A 14,905-nucleotide genomic window follows, 5' to 3' on the forward strand; every position below is an offset into this window, starting at 1 on the left:
ACGGTGTGAAAAGAAAAGTGAGCGTGGATCCCTGTTGACCCTCTGTGTATTCAGCTGAGTCTGCTCCCATAAGCCCGGCATAAATACCCAGCATGGTACTGCGATCCTCGCCGTGGCCCAAAGACCGAGAGACTCGCTCTCACAGCCCCGTCCTTTCACTGTACCCTGCCCTCTTTCCGACACACACACACACACACACACACACACACACAGAGTTGCTTCCCCCACCAGTTACTCCTGCGTGGTCTCACGCCCCCCTCAAACTTCTACTGGCAGGTGCGTCGCCGTGCACTAACCACCCCCACCACCGCCACCCCGACCCCCACCTGGCATGAAGACAGTGATCAGGACGAGGGGCACATCCAAAGACAGAAGTACAGGAGGCAGCAGAGGAGGAGCAGGAGGAGGAGACAACCGCTCCGGACCTGAAAAAACAACAGCTGCGACATTGTAATTCCAACATTTGTTTCATGCTGAGTGCAGCAGCAGGTCAGCTCACTGCAGGACGAACACCGGTTCAAATCCGCATCCTCCGCGCACACAGGAAGTCAAGAAAGGATCAAAAACTATAAAGCTATGATCATAGTTTTCGATGCTCGGCTATGATCGATTATGTTTGCAAAAATTTGATTTTCTTTTTTTTTCTTCATCCAAAACCCAAAAAGAAAGAAAGCACAGATCCAAGAAATCACAACATGAAACTGGACGGCTGACGAATTTTCAGGGTGTTTCTTAACTTTCAGGAGAAGCTACCAGAGTTTATCCATTCTGACATGATTTTGTTCTTCCAAAAGGATCTAAGTAGATGCACTTCACGTGATGAACACATCCACATGGCCAGATTTGGGTACATCAGAGTATTTCCTGCTGAAAGTGCATTTGGCAATGTCGAAACGTGGAACAAGATATGGAAAACTAACACGGTTGAAACAGACACAATTTGACATTCGTTTAACAAATACCAATCAATCGCTTCATTTCCGTAACAGTGACCTCCTGGAAGCTGTTGGGCCCTACAATGAGTGTAAAAAAACAATCACGTTATTTTCTGAGTAAAAAATTCATTAACAGCCCCACCTGCGGGCGCCCAGTCCCCAACCTGTAGGTAACGTCTCCAGGTCTTCTCTGGGAGAAACACCCCGCAGGGAGCTTAGTGTGTGGCCGAAAACAGAGGCTACTGATGCTGAACAAACAACAAACTGTACTGTCAAGATTCACCGTCAGGAACACGGTTTTAGCTCACAGCTGTGCTGCTGCGTCACTTCACTCCCGCTTTGCTCAGAGAGCCGTCGCCTGTGCGTTTTGCACGGCCTCCATGAAACCCTCACGCACACACACACACACACACACACACACACACACACACACACACACACACACACACACACACACACACGCTTGGCATAATGCTAGAAACGCAGTATACGACGTGGCTTTCTAACCTTGGACGGCTCTCGTACATGGGAGGCCATGTTTCATGTTTCACCGCACTCAGTATAATGGTGTGTGTCTCAGAGTCCTTCTTTACTGGCTCTCTTTCGGTTATTTATTGACTACCAGGAAATGAAGGCCCTCCTCATGTAATTAATGAGGACAATTATGTAATTGAGGAGTGGTCTGCAGTTTGCTGCAAACAGGACCAGATGTCCCACGGTCGACACGTTCAGCCCCTCCGATCGCTTACAGTGGGGTCAGCGCCCAGACCGGGGCCCTTGCTTGCCCCCCCCCCCACACACACACACACACACGGCAACCCAGACCCTCTTTTCTTTTTCTTGTAAATAAAGACTTAATGGTTTACAAGCTTTCCAATAACCGTAATACCTTCAGAGTGAATTAGCTCGCAAAGCAGCCAGACACACAAGCTGGAAGGAACCATGTCTGCTGGCCAGAAAAAAAGAAAAAAAAAAAACCCCACCATGCTTTCTTTCAGAAATACAGAATTGAAATTAAAGCTAGCATTTTGCTTTGTTTTCTCAAGAAATAACATTTTTTGTAATTAAGGCCTCGGTGAAATTTATAATCTGAGGATAAAGGATCTCCCAGTTTTGGTCTCAAATTGTTGCAGTGTGTATGAATGCAGTTATGGGTGTGTGTGTCCCTCTGTGTGTGTCAGCACGTTATTGTGGTCAACCGACCCACCAAACAGCCTCTATATTTAAAGTTTAGATTATTGCTCTGCTGCGAGCTGATTTACATGCTGCTGATGTCGATCCCCCCCCCCTCGCTGTGTATTCAGACCGGCACTGCGACCGAGGCGGCGAAACGCTCCCAGCTCTCTAAACTTACACAAACTGAGCACCGAGCGGTCCTGGCAGTGTTGAAAGTACAACACAATGCGAGCGCAAACCAACGCTGAACTTTTCTATTTAAGAACTGCCACAAATGTAAGAATATCATATACAATACTAAGGTTGAAAAAAAAAAAAAAGCATTGCGTGATTGCTGGTTGTTTGCGTGCACTATTTTCCCTCATCCAGTCTATTTGTAGGCTGGATGTGGGTCTAGATCTTTCTCATGCTGAGCAAAACAAACACTCATTGCTGGCACGAAATACAGAGCCGCCAGAATTATGCCTTATCTGATCCAAGTTTTTGGGCTGAGATGAGAATTGTTTCTTTCGTCTCTCAAGTAGAAGCGTCTCCTCAGAGGAAACAGGAAGAGACGTCAGAAAAGTTCGTAATAATCGAGTAGAAAAAAACAAGGAGATCATTTCTGTCAAGTGCCTTGTATCTACAGCGCTTAAAAAAAACAGAAGACGTCATTAAAAAAAACAATTGAACACGCTGAGTCGCCCTGGTTGCTCAACGATCAGCAGAAAAAGACAAAGACTCCATTCAGTCTTTTGAAGAATTGTTGATAAAAAAAAAATTATAAAAATTAGTGGTATTTGAAAAATAAAACAATGAAAGACTTGGAATTTCTCTCTCGTGAAACATAAAGAGCTGTTGGATCTTGCAGATACATCCCAACATCCAAACTACCAAAGGAGTGAACAAAACAATGAAAGCCTTCAAACACACTCATTAACTGTTGTTGCTGGATAAAAGTAACTACAGCCTGGAGGTTAGTTATTTTAGGAAATCACCACATTTTAATATTGCCAAAATAAAACACTTAAAAAACCACTTTACTCTTTGTTTATTGTTGTTTTTTTTCACAGTCCAGCAATATTCCTGTGATAAAAACAAAAATAAGAAACTTCAGTTATGAAATCCATCAAGAACCATGGTTTCACCAAAGTCGGTTCAATTATTTTCGAGATTATCACTAAAACTTTGAATAATCTATCTCCTGTGTATGGCTTTCACAGCTTTGAAATGAAAACAGTAAAGCTTAAGTCACTGAACACTCTGCACAGCTATAATACCCCCAACAATAATAATCAGCTGTCCTTTTGGGAAAAAAAAAGAAGCAAAAAATGTTATCCAAGTTTGTAATATTTACGAAAAGAAAAACCAATTTGCAACATTTGCATAAGTTTGTAGAAAAGTATTGTTGAATCTTCCAGCAATATGGCAGTGATGATTATAACAAAGGCATTATTAAAACATTTAAAAGAAATTTAATAAGACTGAATGCTTAATAATATTCACAAACTTCATTTCAGCCTGAGAAGGAAAAATTCAAACATTTTCTAAAAGCTTGTCATGTTTGCCTGTGAATACATTGAATAACGTCTAGCTTCATAACAGTCACAGACTGCAATTAAGCTTTTTTATGGAAAAAAACTTTACATTTTTAGGAAGAAAACACCAACATGTGAATACTTTCCTAACTTATCATCAATGTACTTTTTGACTGTCTGCTACAATAATTCTGTGTTCAAGACAATGAAGTGTCATTAAAACTATCTGTGATCAAGCACAGAATCTTTCAACAGCAGTAACTGCAGTGCAGCTCTGGTGTAATAGGAAACATAATAAAAAATGTGATAAAGGTTTGTAATATTCCAGGAAAAAAAACCCCCACTAAAACACAAATAGTGTTGTATCCTGTGAAAACATGTGCAGTGGGTTTCACAGTTTTAACAATAAGGACGTGTTAATAAAAAGAAAAAAAAAAAAAAAAAACTAAAAAAGCCATCGAAACAACACAAAATAACCGCAGTTGCTCAACAATCGTCAGAAGAAGTGGGTGAGTGCAGCTGGTTGTTTCAGGGCAGGGCCGGGCAGCCAGTCAGGACGGTTGAGTTGTAAATGTGTTCCAGCAGGAAAAGCTTCAGAGCAAGGCGAGCAGTCTGGAGTCGGCAACTTTCCCCTGCTCCAGCTAGCGCACCGCCCTCCCTGCAGCCCACCCAAGAAGCAGCCCATGGGCATAAATTTGAGAGCCTGACTCGCTGCGGATTTAAAACAATCTGCATCTCTCTCTCTCTCTCTCTCTCTCTCTCTCTCTCTCTCTCTCTCTCTCTCTCTCTCTCTCTCTCTCTCTCTCTCTATCTCTCTCCCTAACTCCTCCACATACACTATGAAATGTTTTACTCGTTCGCCCTTTACTCTTTTTCCTTCCCAACAAATTCCATTGTTAATGAAAACGGAAAGTTTTCTCTCTCAGCGTGTGCCAATAATATTATTTTCCTAAAGGTTTAATTAAGGCATCAAATATAAAGCAGACTCACTGGACCCGTTCTCTATAAAGACCCAACTCCTTTTTCATGTATGGAAACGACACAACAGCAAAGGTTTGTTGTAGTTGAGGTAATTACATCGTGCAAAACCTTTGTTGTGTGCTGGAGGGGAATTGTTTTCTCAGTGTCTTTGACGTAAAGTTGATTCCAGTTTGGTTTCACAGCAGTGACCCACAGGGAAACAGAACAATATTTGATGCTAAAGAAGAAAGATTGAGCTATCAAAAAGCCGACAAAGCGGTCGCGCCCCCTCACGGTTGCCGCTGTGCCGTTTGGCCCAAATGGATCCAGTTTGGTCGCAGACGCGTCTCTTTGAAGTCGGCTTTATCATCTTGTTTGTGCTACGAATATAATCAACAGATGCTACAAATGAATCTAACTCTCTGAATCATCATTTAGCGTCCAGATCTTCTGACGTCCAATCAAAGCGCTCCGCAGGCCGACCGTCGTGTCCAAACCTGAATGCGAAGGTTGCGGCTACCTTTGACCCACTGCAGATTCATGTCAGTGTATCAGTGACGACTCGGCCTGCATTTGGCCTGCAGCGGTTATAGGTCATGCGTCGTGTCAGCGCACTGCCTCCGTGAGCGTGGACCCACTTCCTGTTATGGCATCTGATCCGGTGAACGTGGCATCAGCAGGCCTCTGTCACTTCTCTCAACTGTCACTTACTTTACAGAGCAGGGGAACAGGAATAGAGACGCATACGAGAGGGACAGCAGTCAGGGGAGAACAAAGTTTATAAAAAAAAAAAACACACACAGAATGAGGGAGATTTATTTTAAAGGAAATGGAAACTTTTGGATGAGAGGTAACAAAAAAAGAAAAGACATACACAAAGAGTCCCCATCTTTCTGTGTGGGTCTGGAGGACTGACCGCACACACACACACACACACACACACACACACACACACACTGCTCAACTCTTTGAATAAACACGCAGTAAGAAGCAACAGAGTGGTTTAGGTCATCCATTGTTTGAAACTCTTCTGCACTTAAACTAAACCTGTGACTCACCGGTTGCAAATCCGTCAGTCTTTAGTAAAAAGCATCATAAACACTTCTACCTGACTGAAAGTACGATCGGATAAGAGGAGTTGGTGGAAAACTGTTCAGGATCCTTTGAGACTGGATGCAAACTGCACATCGGATTGTTCTTTAACACGTCTGATACAGTTCACGACAGGGGCTTATTGAACGAGTCTGAAGCTAATGAATCCATCTCCAATACTGACAGGCTCAGAGGTAAAACTGGGTGTGGGACCATGCACACATGTCACAAACATCCAACCTCACAGAATTATGGGATTGATCGAGTAAATATGATGACATTGTTTCTCCAAATTAAACACGTCAATGTGATCATTTTATTAACATAAACAGGACAATCTGCGTATACACTGAATGACTTGGGTGCAAACTAACTTGATCACTGGTATCCTGTTACCAATGACACGATTTGTACTTTTTATAATCAAAACTCCTGGATTGTTGAGGCTGCCTAGAAAATTCAAAACTATCAGAAAATAGAGAAACAGAGTTTTGTGCTAACACACTAATCTTTAAACGCCCCACCAGGACCTCGCTACAGCCGGGTCACAGACCAGATTCACCAGCGTGTCACATATTTGTAACATGAGCTTCTAGGTACAGTTGAAAAACACAGTGATGACGAAGATCTGACTGATGTTAAAGGTTTGATCTTGAATAAAGGAAATCACTCAACATATTCAAACAACTCAACAGCTATAAAATTAAAATATAACCATTTATAAGTGAAAGAGTAATATTCTTAAAATAGGGATACTTGTGTGAACATTATAATAAACAAAGTTTTTTCTGTAAATTAAAATTAAGCTGAAGTGTTGTCCAAAAAAAAATGTATAATGCACAACTGCTGTTGATTGTTCCAGTGTATCCCAGCAGCTTTTGGCCTCCATGTGCACTTTGAGCTCTAAAACATATAAAACACACTGCACAGTGCTAAATGATTAATAACAGCTCTTGTTTTTGCAGCTTTATATGCGAATTTCTGGACTGTTGCTGTATATGCTGTGAGGAGAGCGTGTGGTATGTGGAGCCGCGAGTTGCTCAAGAACATACGCCAAGCCAAGAATCTGAGGACGTTATCTCATCTCAGATAACAGAGTTGTTGTCCAGAAGGCCCATCATAAACACACGCAAGACCAATGCGGCTCTGCACTTTTTCTCAACCTAATCTCTCTTATTCTGTCAGAAATTAAAAGTCAGAAATGATCATGCCAGCATAACAATTCCTGAAAAAAGTGAAATTTAGATGAGAACTTTGCATTACAATCAATTGGGGAAGTCAAAAACATTAAAAAGTTTGTCATGCCAGACATGATCATCTTATTCTACTGTCAGAAACAGCAAAAGAAACACGGATCTGACATTTTTTTTTCCACTAACTTATGTCCATCAGAGTTGCAGGTAGCGAGGAAGGCAGCTGTCAGGCACTGTGTGGTAATTACACCGACGATGGCAGCACCCGAACGCACCGTGGCCATGGCAACCGAGTGAAATAATAAACACCGCCTCCTCCTCACTTTCTGCCTGTCGACAGGACAGCGCAGCGACGTGAGTCATCGGTGGCGGAGAACACACACAGTGAAACGCACACGGCCACGGGCGCTCGCGCACCAGAAACACATCTGGGAGCAGCGAGAACCAGCGTCCAGCTGCTGCCGGTGCCGAGCGGAGCTCTGATGGTTCCTCATCAACCTGATCAGGGATCTAAAACCCATTCTGAAAACTCCCAGGGCCTGGGTTTTCTCTGCCTCCTCCACAGACGCCACTAATGTCTTGACCCGACCACCGTCCCTCAAAGTAACCCCGACCGCAGGCCCATTGTTACGAACGCGGCTCATGTACCCGGGGGAAACGAGTGAGGACCACTGTGGGTTGTTTGTGCATACAAAAGCTGTTCGCAGTCTCACCTGGAACCTATTAGCACCAGTTTGATTTCTAATATCAACCACATGAGACAACTACAGTGCCACGCTGCCATTACACACACACACACACACACACACACACACACACACACACACACTCGCATTAAAAGCTACCACCCAAATTCAAAGAATAGAGGCAAATGATGGGTTAAAGGGACTGACTCCACCTCTCGCTGTTAGCAGCATGCTTACATTTATATTACAAACACGCGCACGCACTCATTCACTCACACACCCGCACACATGTTATCCCCGAGGCTTCTGCAAAAAAAAAAACACAGCTTTTACCGAAAAACAGAACCAGAAGCATGATTCTCACTGTTGCCTGGTGCAGACCAGTAACCAGACCTGGGCAGGTATGATTTGTTTTATAATGATATAATTCAGACAACATGAAATGCAGGACCATAGTAAATGTTCAGGCGAGCATCAGTTGCAATGACTTCTACAAAGAATAAACCTTACCGAAATGGAAAAATGACCATTTCTATTGCCTTGCATGAAACTCTTCCACAGAATGCAAAAGGTTTTGAATGGCTGTTGAGCAAACAGAAACATCTGACAGTGACTGTTTTTATTCTGTGTGCCATGACAATAAATTAACAGAAAGGTTTGGTGCTGGTACGAGGATTTACTTTCAACACTGATTAATCTGTGACACATCCTGCTTGAGTTCCTGTTTGATGTGTAAAATGAAAGAAAGTCATGAAATCGCTTTTTGAAACAATTATTAACTCAACACTCGGCTTGAATTTCTCTCCACTAAAGCTTGTCAGCCTCAGCTGACCCCTGTCTAATTTCTCAATTGCTTTGAACTGACTATCACTCTTTCTATTTTTCAATCTACGCAGCTTCAATTTGTCTAATACGCCCTTTTAATGGGTGGGAAAGCTCCTAGTGACCGTGAACAATGATTTTCAGAATATTTCCCATGACTGCAACATTTCCCCTTTCTATTATGTTTGCCCTTTGACTAATGCGATTCAAGCTTTTTAAGTGTCTAATGCCTTTGCCCTCTGGTGTCAGCCCACTACTTAGTAACAAGCCCCCCCCCCCCCCCCTCCGCACCCCCTTCAATCCTCTGCCTCATTTGAGCATCATTTGATGGCTTGGATATTAATTTCTCGGAGATCTTGTGAAATAATTAGAACGTTATGACTGCATGCAACAGTTGTTTGACAGGAAACAGACCGTTTAACGCAGATTGCCAAAGTTTCATCTGGGGAGCTCTACGTGGCTCTGACAGGATAGGCTACGGCTTAATGACAACCACAACAGCAAACATGTAGCAGGTCGAAATTAAGAGGAATTATATAACACAGTGGGAGAAAAATGAATGGAGTCCCGGAGGTGAACTAAAATAACCCTCGGAGATCAGATTCTCAGAGATCTAAGGGGGCAGACCATCTCTTTATGAGGAGAAAAGAGTAGCAGGGGGATGAGGACAGAAAAGAAATGTCCGTGTGAGTCTTTGATTATGTGTCCTCTGGAGCATCCCGGGCCTGTCTGCTCTGTTCTCTGTGCAGCCGGAGCCGGTCGGCTCTGCTCTGTGAGCCTGTGTCGGGTTTAGCCGGGGCCGGCACAGACAGACAGCTGCTATTAAACCCTGATTGTTTCAGGTTCACAGGGTGTGAAAGGGTCTGATTGAGGGGCTGTGATCCCAGTGAGGGTGGTCTTTCTACGCCCCCCCCTTCTTCCTCCACCTCACCTCCCTCTTTCTGGAAGGTGGGAGGGGGGAGGAGGAGGACTGTGTGTGTGTGTGTGTGTGTGTGTGTGTGTGTGTGTGTGTGTGTGTGTGTGTGTGCGTGTGTTTGGGGGGAGCTGAAGGCATCACGTGACGCATGTTTCTTGCTGAGCGGACTAAAATGGAATCTGGACAAAAACACACCACTTGTTGCTGCCTGCCTCCGGTTACGTGTGGGTCACATGACCGGCGGCCGACGGCGCGACGACAAATTTCACATTACCTGCGTTAGTAATCCCACAAGGCTCCTCTAATGTATTTCACCATCTGAGCCATCATCAGAATCCGACTTAACAAACACGACCACAACAAATAAACAAGCCACATTACGACCTGCCTCTCTTTGTTTGGACATTCCTTGAATTCAACTGTATTCAGGCTGACAGACACTTCATCACAGCACTGATATGGTGCTGATAAACCAGGTCAGTCCCCACCTGTGGCCGGCTGCTTCCTGTATGATCTATTTGTTTAAGAACATTCCCATTAAAGGACCTTTTGGCCTTAACACACTTGATAAAGGCCAGGGAGGGCGAGGAAGCTCCCCTGTGGAGCTTTTCACACGTGGCCAAAGGACAAGTGCACTTTCCTCCCTTAAAAACTCCCCCGGCTCAACCTTGGCGAGGGTCTCACCGCTGCTGTTCCCCGGAGGATATTCAGGAAATCAATTGGAAATTAAATTTGACCAAACCTTTGCATGTACTTTTGCAAGTCTGCAGGATAAATGATCAGCACGTGAAAAACTGTTACGAAAAGTTGAGTTTTCAAGTCGTCGTTTAACGTGACCAGCTTTAAAATTAAACAATTTCAATATTAAAGCATCAAAGTTTAAAATGCTCCATGAGTAATTTTGCAGCCTTTGTTCAATTTCTATAAATGCAAAAAAATGATCCTGATTGTCTAGTGTTCTGTGAGTGTGTGCGTGTGTGTGTGCGCGCGTGTGTGCAAATACTGTTAAGGGGAGGTGGTGCGTTTGTGTGCTCAGCACTTCTCACTGTCACTTTGGAATAAATAAGAGTTTGGCTCGTCTATTGAGTCCAGTGTTGACGCTCTTCAGTCCACTACATGAAGACCATCAGCCTAATCTTCCCACATTAGCAGCTACAGTCAACTCTCATAGAGGTAATTAGATTACAATCCATACTCTTTCACAGATTAAACATGGATTATTATCCTTTCACTTCATTCCTCTCTTTTCAAGAGAAAGGAAAGTTGGTCAGTTTGTTGAGGAAAAAAATAGGGTGTTTGCAGGAGTTCTCTGTCCTCTGGAGCTTTTACACAGGGCTTCACTGGCAGTGTTGCCTGGTGGGCGCCTTGGCAGGAGGCTAACTTACATTTGGAAAAAAATATTGGCACCTTCAAGTATTTCAGGTTACAAGAAACAGCTGTTCTCGGGTGGCCCTGGCACCCTCTTCTGTAGGGTGATTTTAAACTGCAGCGGCACTCAGATTCCCAAAAGAAGCAAATAAACAAGGAAACAAACGTTTAAAAGCAGGAAGACGCTTATATTGTCAGATGCTTTTGACTTTAACAGACCGAGCCACAGTTTCCTCTTGAAATGTTGAGAGAAGGGCTGGACAAACAGTTGGAGAACACACTGAATCCAGATTTGATCTTCTAGGAATATTGTGCGTTTCAATTACAGAAATCGCCACAAATTAATTAAGACGATTCTCCCAGCGAGTCACGCATCATCATCATCATCATCACCATTATCTTCATCATCAGCATCATCGTCATCATCATCATCAAGTATCAGCACGAATTACAGTCAATGATAACACCTTTACTCTAATACTTTAGTAATGAAGCATAAAAACTCAAGTTAACACACGAAACAAGGTTTTTTTTTCTCCCTCCCACCAGTAATTGGGCGTGATTTCAGGATCAATGAGCGCGTGCTTACCTCAGGTTAATGTGGGAATATTCAGCATGAAACTTTCTGACTTGTTTCCCAGAGTCCTCGGACGAGCTGAGAGTCGGAGTCGGAGTTCCCAGTAAAGCCCCTCTCTTCTTTTTCGCTCTTTTTTTTTCTCTTTCTCTCTTACTTTCTTTGCAGGCGCGTTCGGATGGAGATGACTGGACTCTTCACAGAACCCGGCGCATGGTCCCCACCTCCCCCTCAGGAGCGCTTTTCCATACTTTTGATTCTTCACAGTCGCTTTGCGCAAACGTTGACAAAACCGATCCCCATGTTCGGCCGTGGAGTCCCGCAAAGCGCCCTGGAGTTGGCTGCACAGGCAATGCGGGAATGCGCGCACCCCCTTCTCCCCTCCCCCCCCCCCCCCCCCCCCCCCTCACTCCCTCCTCCCTCCCTCCCTTTCTCCACAGTCTGTGGACCACCCCGAAACAGGAAGTTCACTTTTTGTTTTTCTTAAAAAAAAAAGAGAGAGAGAGAAGAAGAAGAAGAAGAAGCCTCCACGCTGCCTCGGTTTTCACCCTCACACTAACCACGCGCCTCAGTTTGGACGCTCAAACCTCGACAACGTGCGGCTTCTCTCCGCGCGCGCAAGCGGCGCGACGCGTTTATACAGATATATAGCTGGCTATTTAAAAAGATTATTACATGCGTGTGTTCGTGAAAATGCTTGCACGGACATGACTGTTTCTATATAAAGCGCGTTCCTCTCTAGGAAATGCGACGATCTTTCTATAAATGTTAGTGTTTACTTTAACGGTGTGAGTTGGGAGCAGCGTGTGTGGCTGCTGCTGCTGCTGCTGCTGCTGCTGGCTACGTGTGGGGATGCTGCAGATTGCTGCGTCCTGCCAGAGGAACCACCGCAAAACCCGGACTGGACTTCCATCTGCAGCAGGGATACAGGAAACGCTTTGATTGCTGCTTTTATTTCAGGAAAATGTGGGGAGAATGATGCTTTTGGATTATCAATACTCATGTCAACATCACTTCTTACATATATGAAAATACAGCTGTTTCTAACTTCAAAGATGTTAATTCATTACAGAGTATTTAATGCTTTTAGTCATGTAGATGCAGAATGTTGAATTGAGTGAGATATTACCAGCTTTTATGAGCTCTGAAGAAACTCTTCCAGTGGAAAGTTTCCAGTTTAGACTGCATGCAGATGTTGGAACATTTACAACTTCCCAGCCAGTTCTGAAGGCACTGCAAGGGATTACCAGTGGATGCATCTTCCCGGAGGACCTCATGAAACTAGAATATTCATCATCAAAAAAAAAAAAAAAATTAACTGATAGCGTTCAAACTTTTAACAGAAATACTGTCACACCGATCTTGAACTGGGAATATTATTGTTCCTCAGTTGAATCTTTGCCATGATACAATCACATGATGTAATATCACAGTAATATGCAGTCCACCAACGAGAAGGTTATCTGTGTATTACAGAGAATTTTTTTATGAAATATTGTTTTGATTACACTTCTTTTTGCAGTTTTAGATTAAACGGATGCTCATTTATGCCTTTGAGATTGTATTCTAGATAGATAGATAGATAGATAGATAGATTTTGATTTGATATTTTTTGTCACAACAGCCCAAGGTCCCAGCAGTTGAGTAAGGATGGCAACAGATGACCCTCAGTCAGTCTCATTCGGCTGTTTGAAAGCACCATGACTCATCACCTGATGACTAACATTTGTGTTGGAGTATCAGTAAATAACTACATTCATTAGGCACTTTCAGCCAGAGTGCGAACAGTTGGTGACCTGAGTCGAGGCTGGAGTCTATTGAGAGCATACGGCCAGCGGCTAAATCAGATTTTGTCAATGAGAGTTGTGGGCTTTAGTCCTAATATATCTCCTGCTGTAGCAGCCAAGCAGGGAATTGTTGGCTGCAAATAGGCCCACAGATGCTGGAGCCATATGCTTCACCTGAATGTAGTGAGTATCCAACAGTGGCTTCACTTGAGATTATCTATGGGTGGGATTAACGGTGAAGAGACAGATCCAGAGAGCACGAGCAGGGATGTTGTTACTGGTGTTACTGGATTATTCTGGCAAAAGGCAAAGGCTTTTTTTTTTTAAATCCCTCGTGTCACATTCTCTACATGACTCCTTTTGAATTTATTTGGGGTGGTTTTTACTTGAAAATGCTCCAACAGATGGTTTATATTCAAACTTGTTCATGCACAGGTGGATGATAACACACCTTACCTTTGTTCAACTACAATACAACAGTAGTTATCAGAGGCAGGAGATTTGGGTTACAATCATTAATAGAAAAGGAAAAGGAAAAAGAGTGAGAAGATACAGTTAATTTCAAACCAGAGAAAATATGAGAGCAATTACATTCTGAACTGATAAATGCAAAGAAGGTGAGTACCATAACTTAATAAACTGAACCAATAAGGTATAGCACTCTATGGCATGAACATAAAGTGAAAAAAACATTTTGACCATTGTTCTATTTTTTTGTGTCATGTAATCAATCCACACCTCTAACATTTATGTATATGGATGAATTTTTTATTATATTAATAAAAAATAAAATATACAGTGGCTATTGAGTTACACTACTGAAGTCACTTAATGTGGTTTAAAATAGTTTAAATATACAAATCTGGGATGTAAAACTCAATTAAAATGCTCCGAGTGGAGGGAAGCTGCAGTTTGGTCCGACTGTTCCTGCACATCTTCCATCAAGTGGGAAAGAAAATTATTTTGCATCATGAAAACGGTTTTGCATACATTTTAAAAAGTGCCAGCATTTTAATTCATGACCTTTCAGCATGTTTTAATGTTACAGTTTGAATCTAAATTAACAGTCAAAACACACAAAGAGACTGCATCAGTCGTTTAAAGCATGCAATACCAATTTTTGATAAAGCTATATTATTTGTATGACCTGGTCTATGCCTTGGTTTCTCATCTGATCTTTTGTGCATCCCTAATCTCAGCAACAAGTTTTACTCTCAAAATATCAAACACGTTTCTTTTTAATCTCTTCTCAAAACAGTAGTTTGAAAGTAAAGCCCCATTCCTTCTGAATGAAGCGAGGAGAGGAAAGGTGAATGGGATGAAATAAAAGTTCCAGATGTCCACCTCCAAAGCTCATTGAGGGCTTACGCTGGCAGATGGATTAGAGGCAGGGTAAAGACGGTGCTGCAGGTAAGACGGAGAAAACGGCTGCAGTCGTGCCATTCAGTTTCAGTGACCACGAGGACTGAGGTGCTGTTTCATTGCCAAATGCTATTTGCTTCTGGGAACCTGCACTAAAAAGCGTATCATCTCCCAAATCTGTCACTGCTCTCAGCGCATTGAACCACTTGGTGGCGATGTTGCACATTTTAAAATGACATTCAGTAGAGATGAAAGATGCATTGAAAATGACAAGGATACAGAATATGTAAATAGGTTGAGGTGGAAGCAGGATCAAATAGGTTTTCTGAACACTACAATAACTATATCTCATAAGTTCCTCTTTTTTTCTGCCTGTAGAGTTTTAAAAGTGTTGCATGGAGTCAAGGCAGGTCCAGGTTTTAGTATCCAAGGTCACTGGAGGATACAGCAGAACGTGCACGTTGGCCAAGTGAGAGGGAGAGAAAGCATCTGTCACTAAGACTCGGAGCAGCTGGAC

At 43.0% G+C, this 14,905-nt stretch overlaps 1 protein-coding gene across 1 annotated transcript in view; it reads right to left on the reverse strand.

Annotated features, from left to right (window-relative positions):
• The window catches only part of gli1 (GLI family zinc finger 1), a 61,042-nt gene extending 49,467 nt beyond the window's left edge, over positions 1–11,575 (reverse strand). The window contains exon 1 of the mRNA XM_030091945.1: positions 11,255–11,575. The gene's annotated coding sequence lies outside the window, so the exon portion shown is untranslated. The remainder of the gene's footprint in view (positions 1–11,254) is intronic.
• Between the last annotated feature and the right edge of the window lie 3,330 nt (positions 11,576–14,905).

Source organism: Salarias fasciatus, chromosome 5 (assembly GCF_902148845.1).
Source record: "Salarias fasciatus chromosome 5, fSalaFa1.1, whole genome shotgun sequence".
Lineage (NCBI taxonomy): Eukaryota > Metazoa > Chordata > Actinopteri > Blenniiformes > Blenniidae > Salarias > Salarias fasciatus.